Source organism: Mauremys mutica, chromosome 3 (genome assembly GCF_020497125.1).
Source record: "Mauremys mutica isolate MM-2020 ecotype Southern chromosome 3, ASM2049712v1, whole genome shotgun sequence".
NCBI lineage: Eukaryota > Metazoa > Chordata > Testudines > Geoemydidae > Mauremys > Mauremys mutica.
The window spans coordinates 26,510,938-26,526,818 of record NC_059074.1 but is presented as its reverse complement, the minus strand read 5'-3'; the positions used below and the strand labels follow the sequence as shown (position 1 = coordinate 26,526,818).

General features: G+C 40.7%; 1 long non-coding RNA gene across 1 annotated transcript in view; it reads right to left on the bottom strand.

Annotated features, from left to right (window-relative positions):
• Nucleotides 1-11,074, bottom strand: part of LOC123365833 — a 173,745-nt gene extending 162,671 nt beyond the window's left edge. Inside the window, exon 1 of the long non-coding RNA XR_006577777.1 lies at nucleotides 11,034-11,074. This is a non-coding gene — a long non-coding RNA (uncharacterized LOC123365833). The remainder of the gene's footprint in view (nucleotides 1-11,033) is intronic.
• Nucleotides 11,075-15,881: the final 4,807 nt, after the last annotated feature.

The following is a 15,881-nucleotide window of genomic DNA, read 5'->3' as shown; positions in this document are numbered from 1 at the left end:
TGCTGGGGCCTGGAGCCGCCCCTGAATACAGTCTTACTATTTATGATTATGTCATAGATTTAAGGTAACAGATTTATTAGGTGTTAAGAAAGTTTCAATTTTGTGCCAGTCACTGGGTTGCTTTTTTCTATTTTTCATACCTGCCAGACTCAGCCCTGTTTTATAAAAATGAATATTGCACAATGATGTCACTCAGTGTTTTTAATTAATAGTTTTCTGTTCTTCCACTGCACTTGTCATAGGTTTATTCCCCACTTTGAACTTTAGCGTCCAAAAGGTGGGACCTGCATGTACCCTTCTAAGCTTAAACCCTAGCTTAGATCTGGTACTGCTGCCACCAACCAAAAATATAGTGTTTTGGTACACTTCCTGTTCCCCCCAAAACCTTCCCTGGGGAACACAGATCCAAACTCCTTGGTTCTTAACATAAGGAGAAATTAACCATCCCCCCTCCTTTCCCCTCCCTGGGTTGCCTTGAGAGGCTCCACACTGATTCAAACTCCTTGAATCTAAAGCAAAGAGGGATTCACCTTCCTCCTCCTCTTCTCCCCCCCCCCACCTGTCCCTGGTGAGTCAGACTAATCCCCTGGGGTCTCAAACAAGGGAAAAAATCACTCAGGTTCTTAAAAAGAAAAGCTTTTAATTAAAGAAAGAAAAGTAAAAACTCTCTGTAAAATCAGGATGGAAAATACTTTACAGGGTATACAGTTTATAAAAACTAAAGGGACTCCCCCCCTCTTCTCGCCTAAGCACAGTAACAGCAAACAAAAATAAAATATTTCTCCAGCAAAACACACATTTGCAAGTACAGAAATCAATCAAAAGACTAATCTGCCTTTTCTAATATTCTCTTCTATTCAATATAGTGAGTATTTCAGGAAGCGTGGAGAACCTGGATGTACGTCTGGCCCCTCGTAATCCCAAGAGAGAACAACCCCCCAAAACAAAGAACACAAAAACTATAAAACAAAAACTTCCCTCCACCGAGATTTGAAAGTATCTTGTCCCCTTATTGGTCCTCTGGTCAGGTGTCAGCCAGGTCTACTGAGCTTGTTAACCCTTTACAGGTAAAAGAGACATTAACCGTTAACTATCTGTTTATGACAGCACTCTTGAGAGACTGCAGCTGAAACAGGTCCCTGGTCTATAAGTGTTTTGACTGTATTGTTCCAGTTTTAAAATGTTTCCATTGGCTACTAGTGAGACCTCACCAAATTTGTAACTTGATTTTTTATTATATGATAACTTAGTAATAGACACAAATATTAACATTCTAAGCAGACGACAGTCATGTATCCACAGTGGACCCAATTCTGCTCTAACTTACAAAAGGTTTAATCAGGAGCAACTCGATTGAGGTTACTGGAAAACAGCAAGCAAAGCAGGGAAGATTTAATGCAGTGAAGAGATTTAATTCTGAGTCTGCCTTCTGTCCGTACTGGTCCCACTCTCCATGGCAGTTGCCTATGGACCTGCCCACATGAAGTATCACCTATCTCCTGCAGTCAGACCACCCCAGTGGACATCACTAAAACATTCAAGCTGAAGTTTCCTAATATAAAAGTCAAAGAGCTACAGGTAGGATGTCCCTCACAAGGACCCTTAAGGTTTTTTCCCCTCATTCCCTAACTTTGGTCTGAAATAGTTCAAGTTTTTTTAGCTTCAGGCAAGTCAAAAGTCTCATCTTCCTTTAAAGGAGGCTTTTAGGGTGGATAGTGTTACAAAATGGTATGGATGTGGGTATATGGGTGTGTAAGGATGCAGATTCGTTATGTTCATTTACTCCTTGACCCAGAGTAAAGAGACAGGGATTATGGGAGAGGAGAATTGAAAAATATTTGACTACACCCCCTGTGATACACAAGGCCACAGCTCTGAGCCAGCATGGGGGAGTGGATATGCCATTTGCTGTTTTACAGGACAGCAGCAAATTACTATCCCCTGGAGCAAAAAAGTAGCAGTGTAGCTCCCTGAGCAATAATTCTTTCCCTAAAAGGACATAATCTAGTCCTTAATCCACAATATGAATTCCCTTAACCTCTTCCCTTTCCCACCACAGGATTAATCTACATTTCCAGTCATTATAGGAAACCTGGTTTTCCTTTCATTGCTCGTCTCTATTTCCTCTCCTTGTCTAGGCTGTATTTTGTTCACACTGCAGTGGTAGTGCTGAATGCTGATGAGACAAAGTTCTTTCCAACCCCAGGCACTCATTTCCGGGTAATTACTTAGCACCATAGCAACACTTAAGGGCCTTGAATTTCCTGACAGAGATGCCTGTCTGAAAGGCAACAATGAATTTCCAAACTGACTTAAGCAATTATAAACCTTATGTTCACAAGTTTGTTTGTTTATCTGTTTAGCCAGAGTAGACTGTTAGGAAGAATCATTTAAACTATGGCTGGACAGTGGTGGTACATGGAGATAACAGAAACAGTGACAGAACATGAATTGAAGGAAGCTGTTAGGATGGGTTGAGATGTAAATAAATATAGTACTAGGTGAAAAATTTCTACCTCCCCCTACCTATTTAAAATGTCCAACACTGGTACCCCAGATCTGCATGTGTTACCCAATGTGTTTTCCAAATTTATAATTCAGTCAAATGCATCAAATTATAAACCACAGTCAAAATAGAGAGATTGCTAAACCTACAGGGCGGCATGGAGACTAGATTATCAGAGAGAAATAAGAAGCAGTAATTTACCAATTATTTACACTGCAATACGCTCGTCAGCAGAACTATTATTGTTCATTATTGGTATTATAGTAGCACCTAGATGTCCCATTGTGCACACATAGTGATAGACAGTCTCTGCCCCAGCAACTTTACTGTGTTAAGAGAAAAGGTTGGGAGGAGAATCAGCGAAATGATGAGACTTGGCCAAGGTCACAGAGCTTGGAACCAAATGTAGGTCTCCTCACTCCCAGTCCAGTTCACTAGCCACTAGACCAAGCTATCTCCTCTGAGCTACATAACTAAGGCACAAAAGATCTTTGAAAAATAAATTTCAATTATTGTAAGAAAAGTGGCAATTTCCTTATGTATTATAATGCAATATTTTGTATGGTAGCTTCAGCATAAAGGGTCTGACCTTTCTCCCACTGAAAGGAATGAAAGTTTCATCATTGAATTCAATGGGAAGAGGCACACACACACACACATAAATATATATATAATATAATATTTTAAAACCATTGCTGTACTAAGCTATATAGGGGTATTATCATCATTTTTGAAGAATGCTATTGCAATATAGTTTTTTTTTAAAAGAGTGAATTCCTAATATCTCACAGTGAATTATCAAGTTATAAAATATACTTATGAGTAACTCATGTCTAGTTTCTGTCCAGTCACTCAAATGCAGTACTCTACAGTCTGAAACATGGCAGGTGTTATCACATCTTTCAATAAATAGCATGAAGAGAGAATGTTACATCAAAGAGACTCAGTATCAAACAAATTTAAGTTCTTTACTTAGCTAAAATATTTCAAGAAATCTATGGTAATACAGCATCATGTGAAGAAGCTTATGAACACTCAGTTGAATTTATGTGCCTTTAATTATGGCCTCAAATACCTAATATTGCCACATTCTGAGGTTTCCCCTCCCCATTCTTTAGGCAAAGAGAAGAAAGATGTCTGAACTGTAAAATCACCTTTACTACTGGTCCTCCACATCCTGCTTCAGTGCCACATCCCTAATGTCCACTAAAGTCACAGTGAAACATCACGGCTATGGGTTATGTGCAAGCATCAGAACTAGAAAGGTGATTTCCCTCAAAATATGTAACAAACAAGGAAGCTATAGAGCAGTCATTGGGCACTAAAGAACCAGACATGTTGCACTTAAAATCAGGGAAGGATGAGCAATTCTATCAGAAGGCCTCCTCACCAAAAACTTAAATCAAATTTTTTTGGTGTTCAAAATGGTTTTGGTGGACTATATTCCATTATTCTTTTTTCCTGTACACACAGAGAAACAAATTATCTGTAACTCAGATTCAGTCAATGGTGTTGTGCCAGGGAACAAGTTAGACCCAGTTTCTTAAAAAAACAAATGTAATGGGGTCTCACCTCATATAATGTTGGAGTCAGCTGCTTCCTCAATTTCTCCAGTCTTGGCTGTGCCAATTGGTAAAATGGGTGCAAGCAAACAATGTGTTTGGATATGGTGAAATGTAAATATATACGTCTAGGAAAAAAGAACATAGGTCATACTTACACAATGGTGGACTCTATCCTGGGAAGCCATAACTCTGAAAAAGACATGGTAGATAATCAACTGAACATGAAGTCCCAGAGTAATGCTGCAGAGTAATGAATAATGCAGCTAATGCAGTCCTTGAATGCAAACAAAGGGTAATCTTGAATAGGAGTAAAGAGGTTATTTGGGACTGGTGCGACCGCTGTCCAGTTCTGGTGTCTACAATTCAAGAAAGATGTTGAAAAATTGGAGAGGGTTTAGAGAAGAGCCACAAGAACTATACAAGTTTAGAAAACATGACTTATAGTGACAGACTCAAGCACATCAATCTGTTTAGTTCAACAAAGAGAAGGTTGAGGTGACTCGATTGCAAGTCTACAAGTACCTACATGGGGAGTAAATATTTGATAATGAGCTCTTCAATCTAGCAGCGACAAGTATAACATGGTCCAATGGCTAGAAGTTGAACCTATTCAGACTGGAAATAAAGGTATACATTTTTACTCTCAGTGTTAATCAACCATTAGAACAATTTACCAAGGGTTCTGGTAGATTCCCTGTCAGTGACAATTTTGAAATCAAGCTTGGCCATTTTTCTCAAAGATCTGCTCTAGGAATTATTTTGTGCATATTATAGAGTCTGTGTTGTACAGGAGGTCAGACTAGGTACAATGGTCCCTGCTGGCCTTGGAATTAATTAATTCTCATGTGTTTTAATGATTTCTCCTTCTAGCCAAATCAAAGTGGCAATCCACCTCTGCCATCCCAGAGGTAAGCAAAGAAAATCCAACAATAAACAAAGGAGATTTTCAGCAACCTAAGCTTTCTTTTTTCATAAATGCCAACATAAAGAGAAGAGAGATGAGGATATAAAAGGGGCAGCAAAACATCTTTAAAGCTCTTGCTGGCCAGGAGATGAGTTCCCACAGATTTATCAGCTTAGCTGTGACATGGTGCTAACTGTAGCACACTGGTCACTGAGGTTGCTGCAGCAGAGAGAAGACTGCAGGCTGAGTTGGAGACAACCAATCTTTTACTGGCGGGGATTACTGACACATGGGGGCAACTGGTGGGCTAATGAGGTAATTGGCTTAGGGAGGGCATGGAGTTGGGAGGACCAGGAAGTGAATGGGGAGCTGGGTGGAGGAGAGAAGCTGTGTGAAAGGCTTCGCCTCCTGCTGTATATCTGTGCTATGTCTTGTCCTGTTTAGAAACAGAAGATTAAAGGGGGAAAGGAAACGGACTGTGTGTGTTACTGACTGAGAGGCCACGGAAACAGCTCACTGAGTAGCTTAGAGGTGTCCTCTGATGCTAGCTGTCCTCAGACTCCACTTCAGAATCTTACTGGGGAAAATGTAACCTCAGAGACTGACATCTAACAAAAACTTATTATATCTGTCTGCAGGGGGGGGGGAATGAAACCCCTGATGAATCACTTCACTTTAACTGGATAAAGATTTTTCAATGTAATTGATGGAATTCAGTCCTCAGAAGAATAAATGCATGTCTTCAAATTTGTGGAGCATGAAATAAATCTGAGGGAAAATTGATTTGCTTCTTGTGCAGAATAATTACCCTCTCAGCTGTTAAAGCCTCCAAGATCATGGGGCAAATTCCGTTTGCATTAGCCATGCCAGAGCCACTCTGGCAAGTTCTCAGTCACATTGAAAGTCTTTACACTGATAGTTCCAGATTTATATCTCCATTTCATTTAACCTGATCAATGTGGTTGAATGACTTACTTAAGGTCAGAGACTGGGGCTTGGGTGAGGGCCAGCAGGCTGACACTGAGCTCAAGCAAATCTGAGGAAATACTTGTAGATTGGTTCGAGCTTTCAGAAGACCTGGTGGAGGTTATTTCAGCTCCCTTGATTGGGGGAGTTCACCAGCTGTTTGTGACACATGTTGTTAGATATTAAAACCCCTACCATTCATTTACATAAAAGTTAATCAAAATCCATTCTGTGTATAAACCAAAGTGTTTTATATCTATAAAATCTAGTGCTCTGTACCTATCAAACAGAAAAAAAAGTACTTAGTTTGAACCATAGTGGGTAACCAAATGAAGAAATTTATGTAGTTAGTAATGGAATATGTATAATCTTTCTATGAGCCTGGTGACCTGTGGCAAATTGTATCCACATATCCAAAGAGGGACCCCTGGCAGCTAACAAAGGATTTCTGTTACCACAGATGTATGTTGTAATGAATAAGATTGTGCCATGAATAAGGGGTACTTATAATCTAAATATATTCTGTGATTGATAAGGGATATTTGTTATGGCAGATATTTTCTGTGATTTATGAAATAATGACCCACTGAAAGATGCTTTTAACTCGTTAGGAATTGCATTTTGACACAGATGTTCTTAGTAATAAAGACTGGGTTAGAAATCTCTTTCCTTTCTCTTATCAATCATGTAAACTGATTTACCACAAAAGAAGTTCCATAAATTATTAGGTACATTGAGATATGGAAAACAGAACACATAGTAGGATCAATTGTAGGAAAATATCTTCTCTTCCCTGCCAAGGAATTTTTTGTCCCACATCCCATATAAAAAAACAGGTTTGGGAGTTATGTTGGAAGTGGACAAGCAGCTTTCACTTCACCAGTTACAGAGGGTTTGCTAAAGTATGCTTTCCTTTCTGTATTCTTCTGTATTAATCTTTAACTAATAATCTGAGTAAATAATTCAAATTGAGCTGATTATCTGACATCTCATGTTGTTAATATTATCATTATTAAATAAGATCATGCAACATGCAGGTTCACAACCTGGGTTCTCTCTAAAGTAGAGACTGTTCCAAAATTCTTCTGACCAGCATGTTAGACTGCAGCAAATAGATATTCATTCCCTTATTGACAAGTTAGAGTTATGGTGGTATGTGAATTTCATATCAGCTGGAACATTTTGGCTGATTTCTCAGGCTGCTTCTGGATTCCTGATAACAAAGATCACTTTTTAAATCTTCACTTGGCTAGAAGTGTAACTAGTCCAGTTCACTTGTAACTAGTTGTCCTGAAAACAATTCCATTTCACAGCAACTTTCGAGGTTTTGAAATTCATTTTTGTTCTACATTGGAATGAAAACAAAACCTTTTGAAGGTTTTTGTGAAACAAAATTGGGTTGAAATGTTCTTTATCTGATCAAAAAGGTTAGGTCTTTCTTCCTCTATCTCTCAGGTTCAGAAAATTCACTCTGACCCTGAAAAAACATCCTGTCAAAACACTGATTGAAATCAATATGTTTTCACCAAATATTTCACTTTCAACAAAATGGCTGTTTTCGATGACAAAACATTTCATCAAAAAGTGTCCTGCCAGCTCTCATTGTAAGCTTTTCTTCCAGGTGCAGGATTTATTACAGTTCTCCAGGTCTGTGTCACATCAAAGCTGAATTGCTACAAAGTGCTCTGGCAACATCGGAAGAGCACTAGAACTTTTGCTCGCTACTCAGTGATGCCTCACACCTGTATTCCATGAGTTGCACTGACTGCCAATTCATTCATAGGTGCAATTCAGCTTGGTTCACTCTGTGATATGACCCCTGCTCATCTGTTTCCTAGGACTGCTATGGTCCCTTCCCCTGAAGTTCACACATGTTTTTTTTCTGTTAACTTCAATGGGACCTATATAGATAGGTAAAATATAACATGAGAATCATTCATTCCAGTGCCAATGCACACTACACATGCATAAGAAAATAGGAATGAAAACATTTCCTTACACTGAGAATAACAATTGACATTAAAAGCAAAGGAACAAATGCTCAACCTGGCACAAGAAAGATTCTGTGGCCTGTATAATGTTTATACCATCTTGTAAACGTTTTCTTAAATGATTATCTAAGACATTGAACCATGTTACTAGGAGCAATTCTAGTTTTCATTCTCACATGATTATGCAGCTGAATAGGGTGCAGCTGTATTGATTAAAACTCCTATCTTAGACAAGTGGTCATCACATATGAAGAACCATCTGCTACACTATACATATAGCTTTGCTAGCTGTAATTGAGTCATGAGACATGGTTTAAGATATGGGTGAAAAAACATTGAAAATACATCTGAAAAATCCTCATTTTCCTCTAACTTGTTAAAATATCATGACTTTTATATCTAGCCAGCAATCTACTTATTTTTACTAACTGCTAAGGTGGATTTTGTATCAAATAGCAGCAAATCAATATGTATCGCCTTATTGCAAGAGTGCAGTTATTGTGGAAGTGTGTGAATTGCATATTAATTGTAACATCTTATTTCCCAGGAGATCCAGCAATGGATTTTTACCAAAACATTATTTTCATTGGAGATAATCACCGGAGAAATGGTAAGATGACTGAATCAGCTCTAGTTAATTAGCAGAATTACATTATTTATGCAGGACACCTTCATTCCTAACGTTGGTAGGAAACTTTCCAATGATAGGCCAAATTCATCCACAGCATACCTCCACCAAAGCTATTAGAGTTCAGCCAGGGACAAGATGAATCTGACTCATTGCTGGTTGAGAATAAATTGCCTCAGTTATGTATTTTTGGAGAGACCATGTGTTCCACTGACCTGAGAATACTACAAATTACTCTCATTGTTCCACTGTTGTTATTCCCAGTGTTGCACAAGGGGCACTTGGCACAAAGAGGAATGTATACATTTTGTTTGGCTTGAATATTTATGCAGCTCATTAATCGATGGAAAATAATCTCAAATGTAATGTTTGCTAATGGGATATGGAAGGAAGAAATGGCAGATGGAGTCCAGAGTTTTGGGATATTGTGTGTACAACGACCTTGAGTCTGAAAGTCCTTGCATGGTTTGCAGCAACATACTCAAGGTTGTTAAATTGCAGTGCAAGTGTGAGCAGAGGCTCCACTTGTGCACGAGCAATGCAGCCCTCCACACTGAACAGAGGAGTAAGGTTCAGGCATTTCATGCATCTGCTCCCTTTATGGGGAGGGAGGAGGAGCTCAGCCTGCTACTTCCTCCCTCCCCAGTTTCAGGGACACACAGGAGTGCTGCCTTCTTGCTGCTGGGCACACTCTCTAGAGGTGTCCAGAGCAATCTGGGGGGAGCACATGACCCTGCATGCCCCACCCACATGTCACCTCTGCCCCCACGGTCCACTCAAAAGCATCTAGCAGTACAGATATGGACCACGGTCTATCCATTGATGACCCCTGCCTTAAATATTGAACCTGGCTATTGTGACTCCCCCAGAACCTTTCATTTGTGCCCCCAATAGACAGAGCCATGGATCGCCTCTGCACACAGGCTGAAGCTAAACTGAGCTCGGGCTGGAGCCATGCAGAGCCGTGCTTGTGCTCTGAGTAGTCCCCAGAGCACCCCCCCATCCTTGTGCCCCCCGCCCTGAGTGGTCCACAGAGCCCAGCCTCATGCCCCCTGTCCATGAGCAGTCCCCAGAACTCACCCCTCACAGCCTCATGCCCCTTGCCATGGAGCTCCCCCCACCCTGGTCTCATATCCTCTCTACTGCCAGTCCTTTGGGGCCAGTTCCCCAAGCCCTCTCCAGCCCCCCCTCTCCCCTCCGCTGCCCCAACCAGCCTCTTTCCCTCCCCAGTCCGCTTCCAGTCACCCACTTCTGCCACACCTCAGCATCCCACCAGGGCTGCTAACTGGAGACTCCCTGGTCTCTCCGGCTACCCGGAGCCTCCTTCCTTCCTTTCTTGCTATCCCAGCCCCCAAAGGGCATTGCACTGCTAGTTGGATCATAGTCTAACAGCTTCACCTCCTGAGTCCAAGTTCAATAGTACTCACACACATTCACACGAGACTTTGCTGCCCAGATCCCAGCCCATACCCATTTCTCTCTCCCCCCTTCCCCACATTCACCTCCTCTCAGCTACTTGGCTCAATTGGGAGCAAGGAGGAGTGTTTTGGAGGGGTCCAGCAATGCCAGGTGACTCAGGCCAGTACCGTGCATCCCATTTTCAGTTTAGGGAAATAAGGTCACCTACCTCTTCAGGCAGGGTGTATGTGGGGGGGGGGGAGCTTGGGGAGGCAATTTGGGATTAGGGGAGGGGAACTGGATGGGGGGGTCTGGACCTTGATTACACCTTGACCAATAAAATTGGACCGTTACAAAAAATTATTGACTACCCCGATCTAGGGGTTCTCCTTAACAATACAAAACAGAACCAGCTGAAGCCCCAACCAATAATCTGGGAAAATTTACCACCACCCGATGCCCCTCTAAGAGGCAGTACTTGCCCACTTCCAAGCACTGAGTCTGTGTACAACAAAAGAGAATTATTAAATGGGAAAAGGTGACCCAATATGAATTTGGGAAAACACCACAGTCATGATTCAAAAGCATATGACCATAGGCCCACCCACTCCACAACACACTGGGCACCGTCCTTTTGCCTCAGTTTCTTGCCTTGCAGTCTGAAAGTCTGGCCAACAAATGACCCTTAACACACCACTCCCCTCTCCCTCCACTGCACCCCACTCACAGGTGGTAGCCCTTGGTTAGCAAAGACCCAGAATTCAGAGGTGCATTCACAGGGCATTCACCTCCCACCTGCTGGGAGAGGCCATTGAGCAATGAATCTGCAGCTGCTCCTTCTGCATCTGGCTCTCTACTGCTACTGTCTTTCTACCATATCATACTCTGAGGTTCCACCACTTAACCCAGCTCTTAATGATTTCAGAAGAGGGTAGGGATCCTTGCTGCCAGAGCAGTTTCTGTGTTGTCTTTCATTGTAACACTATCAGCACACAAGATTTAAGACTAAACCCTCCATAGATCAACTCAGCAGTAATATTAACTTCAGGAATCACCCACAGAAACAAGAACTCACAGTTGATTGTAATCAGCAAACAGGTCAGATCATGCCTAAATCTTCTTAAGAAGTGTCCCCAGCTACTGTCATCCATACCCCCTGCTTATCAAGTGAGGTTCAGTTTAGGGTGACCCCTCTCAAGCAGGGCATGCTAAGCACAGTTATGCTGTCCTTTACTCATACAATAAGTATGACAACATTTCATTACTGCTACATTCAAATACTAGAGTGATTTATAACCCAAAACCAGCCAAAATTGATCATTTTGGCAAAGCAGTTCCATCAGCTGCGCACTTAGGCAGAGTAGGCGGGTCTATGCAAATATGGTCTACTCCTGAAGTCTTTTCCCCCAGCTTATCACTAGATGTCAGGGAAGAGCTCATTCAGACCTTGCTTACATCAATTTTTCTGCTCTTTAGTGATTGGTCTGGGAGAGACAAAAGAAAGGCTGTCTCTGTGAAATCCAGGAAGCCTACTGTTCTAGTGAAAATAATGAAATGAGAGTTGCTGAGATATCAGTACTGTACTTGATATGAAACGCTGCATAAAAAGGATTTAAACAACAGAGTATACAACATGTTGTGGTTGTTGAAGGCTCACCCAGTCTGTCAGTAGTTGGGTGGATGTGAGCACATTTTTGCACTGTATGGAGAAACCCAGAGAAACTAACTCCACCTGGACCAAACTGTGGTCAGTATTGGGAACAACAGAGGTCATGTAGGGAGGAAAGAACAGGGGTAGGCTGGGAATTTCTAGGCCAATATTTAGGGCAAGAGATTTGAAAGTATCACACAGATACAGTGAATTTCTGACTAAAATGGTGCTAGACATAGAAAAGGCCTAGCTGGGATTTGGCAAATGGAATTAACTGTGTAAAGCTTTACTGTTGTCTTTGCCATCTTTGTTCAAAGTGAAGACAAATTAAGAAACTGAGCTACACTGAAGTCCTCAACTCTACTTACTCCTGGACACTCATCACACTACTCATTCCATATAGTAGAGCTTCAGATGTTTTGGGGGTAGCCATAGATAATGCCCTATGGTAGTTTTTGCTCAACTTTTCTTTCTGTTGTCAATATGTGTATTCTTTCATCTTGTCAGAGTTTTTGTTCTGTTTTGTATTGTGGGTTGTATTGAGTCCTTTCAATAATCAGCATGTTTAGTTAAAAGTGATCCTCCATCTCGGGAATGATGTCTTCCTGTCACTTACGGTAATAGCCTTGGCTCTCTTAAGACACTGAACTGCAGAGGTACATGGTTCATAAAGCAGATTATAGCTTTCTCTTGCTGTAGAAACTAATGTATAAGGATGGAGGAAGTGTTTGTCTTAGACTTTAACTTGAACTGAACCTGGCCTTAGCCTTTTATGACTCCAGAAATGTTAGTTACTACCTCAGTGGATTCTATTTTTATTTTTTGTTAAATTCCAAATTTCAGCCTGGAGCTGCAATGTGAAAATAGCATTTCCAGCCTGACCAGAAGCACAAAGTAGCAGGAATCTCACAGGAAAGTCTTTTCTCAATAGATTTCTTAGGCTTTATTGAAAACACAAGAAGTTTGGACACGGATTCAAAAAGGTGGATGCTTATCTAAATTGAACTACAGCCTTTTTAGGTTAGGGTCTGTCCACTCAGAGTTGATTGAAGAAGCAGGACTGTAATCCACTGTGCTATTACACCCAGGAGTTTACATACGAGTTTTTCAGTAAAAACTGTGAGTGTTTACACTGAACGTGCTGAGAAAAATCAGTGTTCCCACAGCAAGCACCTGTCAACAATGAATCTCATTTGCAAAACCTCCCAATGGTAGACTCAGTATAAATGATGAAGAAAAACATTACATGCTGGTCACAAGAAAGACAAATTGATGTTCATTCACTTTGCAACATTATTTCTGATGGAATTGATAGAGGCTCCTGTTCATTCTCTATCTATTTATATCAGCATTTCCTGGCCACAGGTGACTGATATTTTTCCTAATACCTCTGAAATGTTGAATGATCAGACAAATTTTGTTTTGGTTTTCTCATTGTACTGTAGATTAGTGTGTGATGGTTTAGCTGCAACTAAAAATAGACTGCATTCATTCATTTCCTACAGAGGTTCTGCACTGAGGCACTGTAATCCCTAACTTTACCAACTCCAGGAAGAAAGCAAATAGGATTTGGGGCCTGATCTAAAGCCCACCCAAGTCAATGCAAGTCTTTCCAATTACTTCACTGGACTTTCAATCAGGCGCTTTCCCCATATCCTTTCAAACAAAGAAAGGCCTCACTAGACTACATGTGGAAAATGCAGATTTCTTCCTGCATTCAGTGGAAAAACTTGCTACCAGGGAGTTCTACTTCATGAGGATGATTGAGCTGCTATAATATACATTTTGTTGTATCAAAGTAAGCAATTATTCATTTCAGTTACTGAGTTATTTTTTCTTCTAGTGACAGTCACACCCCCCCCAATGAATTTTGAACAAGATTTTTTTCCCTAAAAATTTGAAGTGAAGCTGTAGATAAGACTATAGGATCGTCTTATGGTGAACATTCCTTGACTTTCCTTGTTTCCCCCTCACCCTCCAAGCACCCCACCACTGCATATAGAAATTATGTATCTCTATTGATGGTGTAACTGTACTGGAGAAGAACATTCCTGGTTAAGTTTAAGAGTGGTACATGTACTATTATTTAAGTTAGCTATCTTTTCAATAAAACCTGGCCAATTTTTTTTTTAATTTTTGTCATCAACATTTCAACAAAAATGTAGGGTGTCATTTTTGACCAGCTGTACATTGAATATATATATTTACAGCTATATTTTCACATTAGCTTGATGGCTAATGCTCCACCCAAAGACAACAGGGTAGAGCTGGGCGAAGAGGGGAACAACTGAAGAAAATAGAGGAGATGATATTTACTTTCTTGACTGAGAAGACATTGTCACCTTTCATTACTCACATTGCCCACAGAAGGGTCCTGCTAAGCTTAGGCCCTGCTCCTGTTCCCACCAGACTCAATGCCAAACTTCTATTCATGACAGTGGTGCAGGATCCGGCCCATAGTGGTCAGTGGAGTCGAGTTTGGTATGAGAAGACTTCTACAATAATTGAGTATAATTTTAAATTATATTAACAGGGGTCTAAGAACTATAGCTATCCAATTAACAGCGCTATACAGGATATAGTAGATCCCAACACAACTCAAAATGACCCTTGTGGCATCTTAATGAAAATGAAAGAGGTAAAATCCACAGACTGCAGGAGCATCCAGCACTCTGTACCTTACTGGGGAAGTTTTTGTCAGAAGAATCGGTTTGACATTATACTCCAGGATCTACAGTGAGAGAACAATATTTTGGGATACTGTTCACCTCAGGGAGCTTCAATATTTATTAGATGTGATAGCTTTTGAGATGTATGTTCCAGCTAAGAGTTTCATCCTTTCTTATTGGAAAAGTACATGCCTCGTAGATGGATTCCAATGAAGAAACTAGTCTAGAGCGTGTGTTGTAGCTATTTGAATATATTCAACATATACAAGACCTCTGACATGCTTAATGAGAGTTTAAGACATGGGAAAATTATACTAAATAATTCTTGATGACATCTGAAACACAGATGTACAAATTCCTACGGCCATTCAGGCTCAGATTGTCAAAGGTGTTTAGGCACCTAACTCCTAATGATTTCAAAGGATTTGGCCCTCACTGCTTTCCCTCTGCTATAATGATATGAAGATACTTATGTGTTACTGTACTTCCATTTCCAAGTATATGGTTTATTTTATATGTCTTGTCTTTGTGTGTTTGAGGGAGAGTTCATCTCACACAAGCCCTGAGTAGTTTAATGTGGGCCAGAAGCGGGCAATTAATATGCTGCATCTGGAGGGGAGCCAGTGCTTGATAAAGACTAATTGCAGATGCTGTCCAGCTGCAGGAAGAGCTGAGATAGGATTGTAAAGACCATAAGTAAGAGCAGGAGGAGGCTACAAGGAAGAGGCTTAATGTCACTCTCTTGAGGGAAAAGGAGTTAGTTGGTGTGACACTGCACCCCATATTCTTCATAGTGATATTATTACGATATATTTTATGTAAGATAAGTAATGCAAGGTGTCACTGGAAAAGTTATGATCTGCAGAATATGATCAGCCTATTTGTATGCATATATCATTTTTGTATCTGAAGTTATGAATATTGACTATAGTGGCAAAGAGTTCTGTGGCACCTTATAGACTAACAAACGTATTGGAACATGAGAATTCATGGGTGAATACCCACTTTGTCTGATGCATGACTATATTGACTATGTATCTGTATTTCAAATGTAGTTACACCTGGGTAATGCCCACTAGACAAGATGCTTTTAATCTAGACAGTGGCTGGGGAAGGACTATTCAGGGCAATGGGCCATTAGAGAAAAACAATAGACCTTAGGAGAAGCTTATCCCCCCACCTGGTGAACCTTCCTGAGAATGCCCCACAGAGCCTGTAAGCAATGGCTGCTATAACTCTACAAGGACATGTGACCAGATCACATGTCTATGCACTCCATCTTGGGATATAAGTATTTTTCCACAAATTGGTCTGGAAACCAAGTTTTGAAACAAAGGGTTCCCACCATATGCTTAAACTATATAAGGCAGGGAGTGACATCATCTGGGGCTCTTCATTCCCCACCCAGGAAGACTTCTGGAAACACCTGATGAACAAAGACTGAACTGGCCGAAGCACTGGATGCAGATTAATGAGATTACTGGCCTGTGAATGAAGCATGGAGAAATCCAATCTGTAAAGCAAATGCAGCCTGTGCCTTAAGAATTTGCAGCCTGTTTGTATCATCTCTTAGATAGAGTGAGAATCTGCTAATTCATATCCA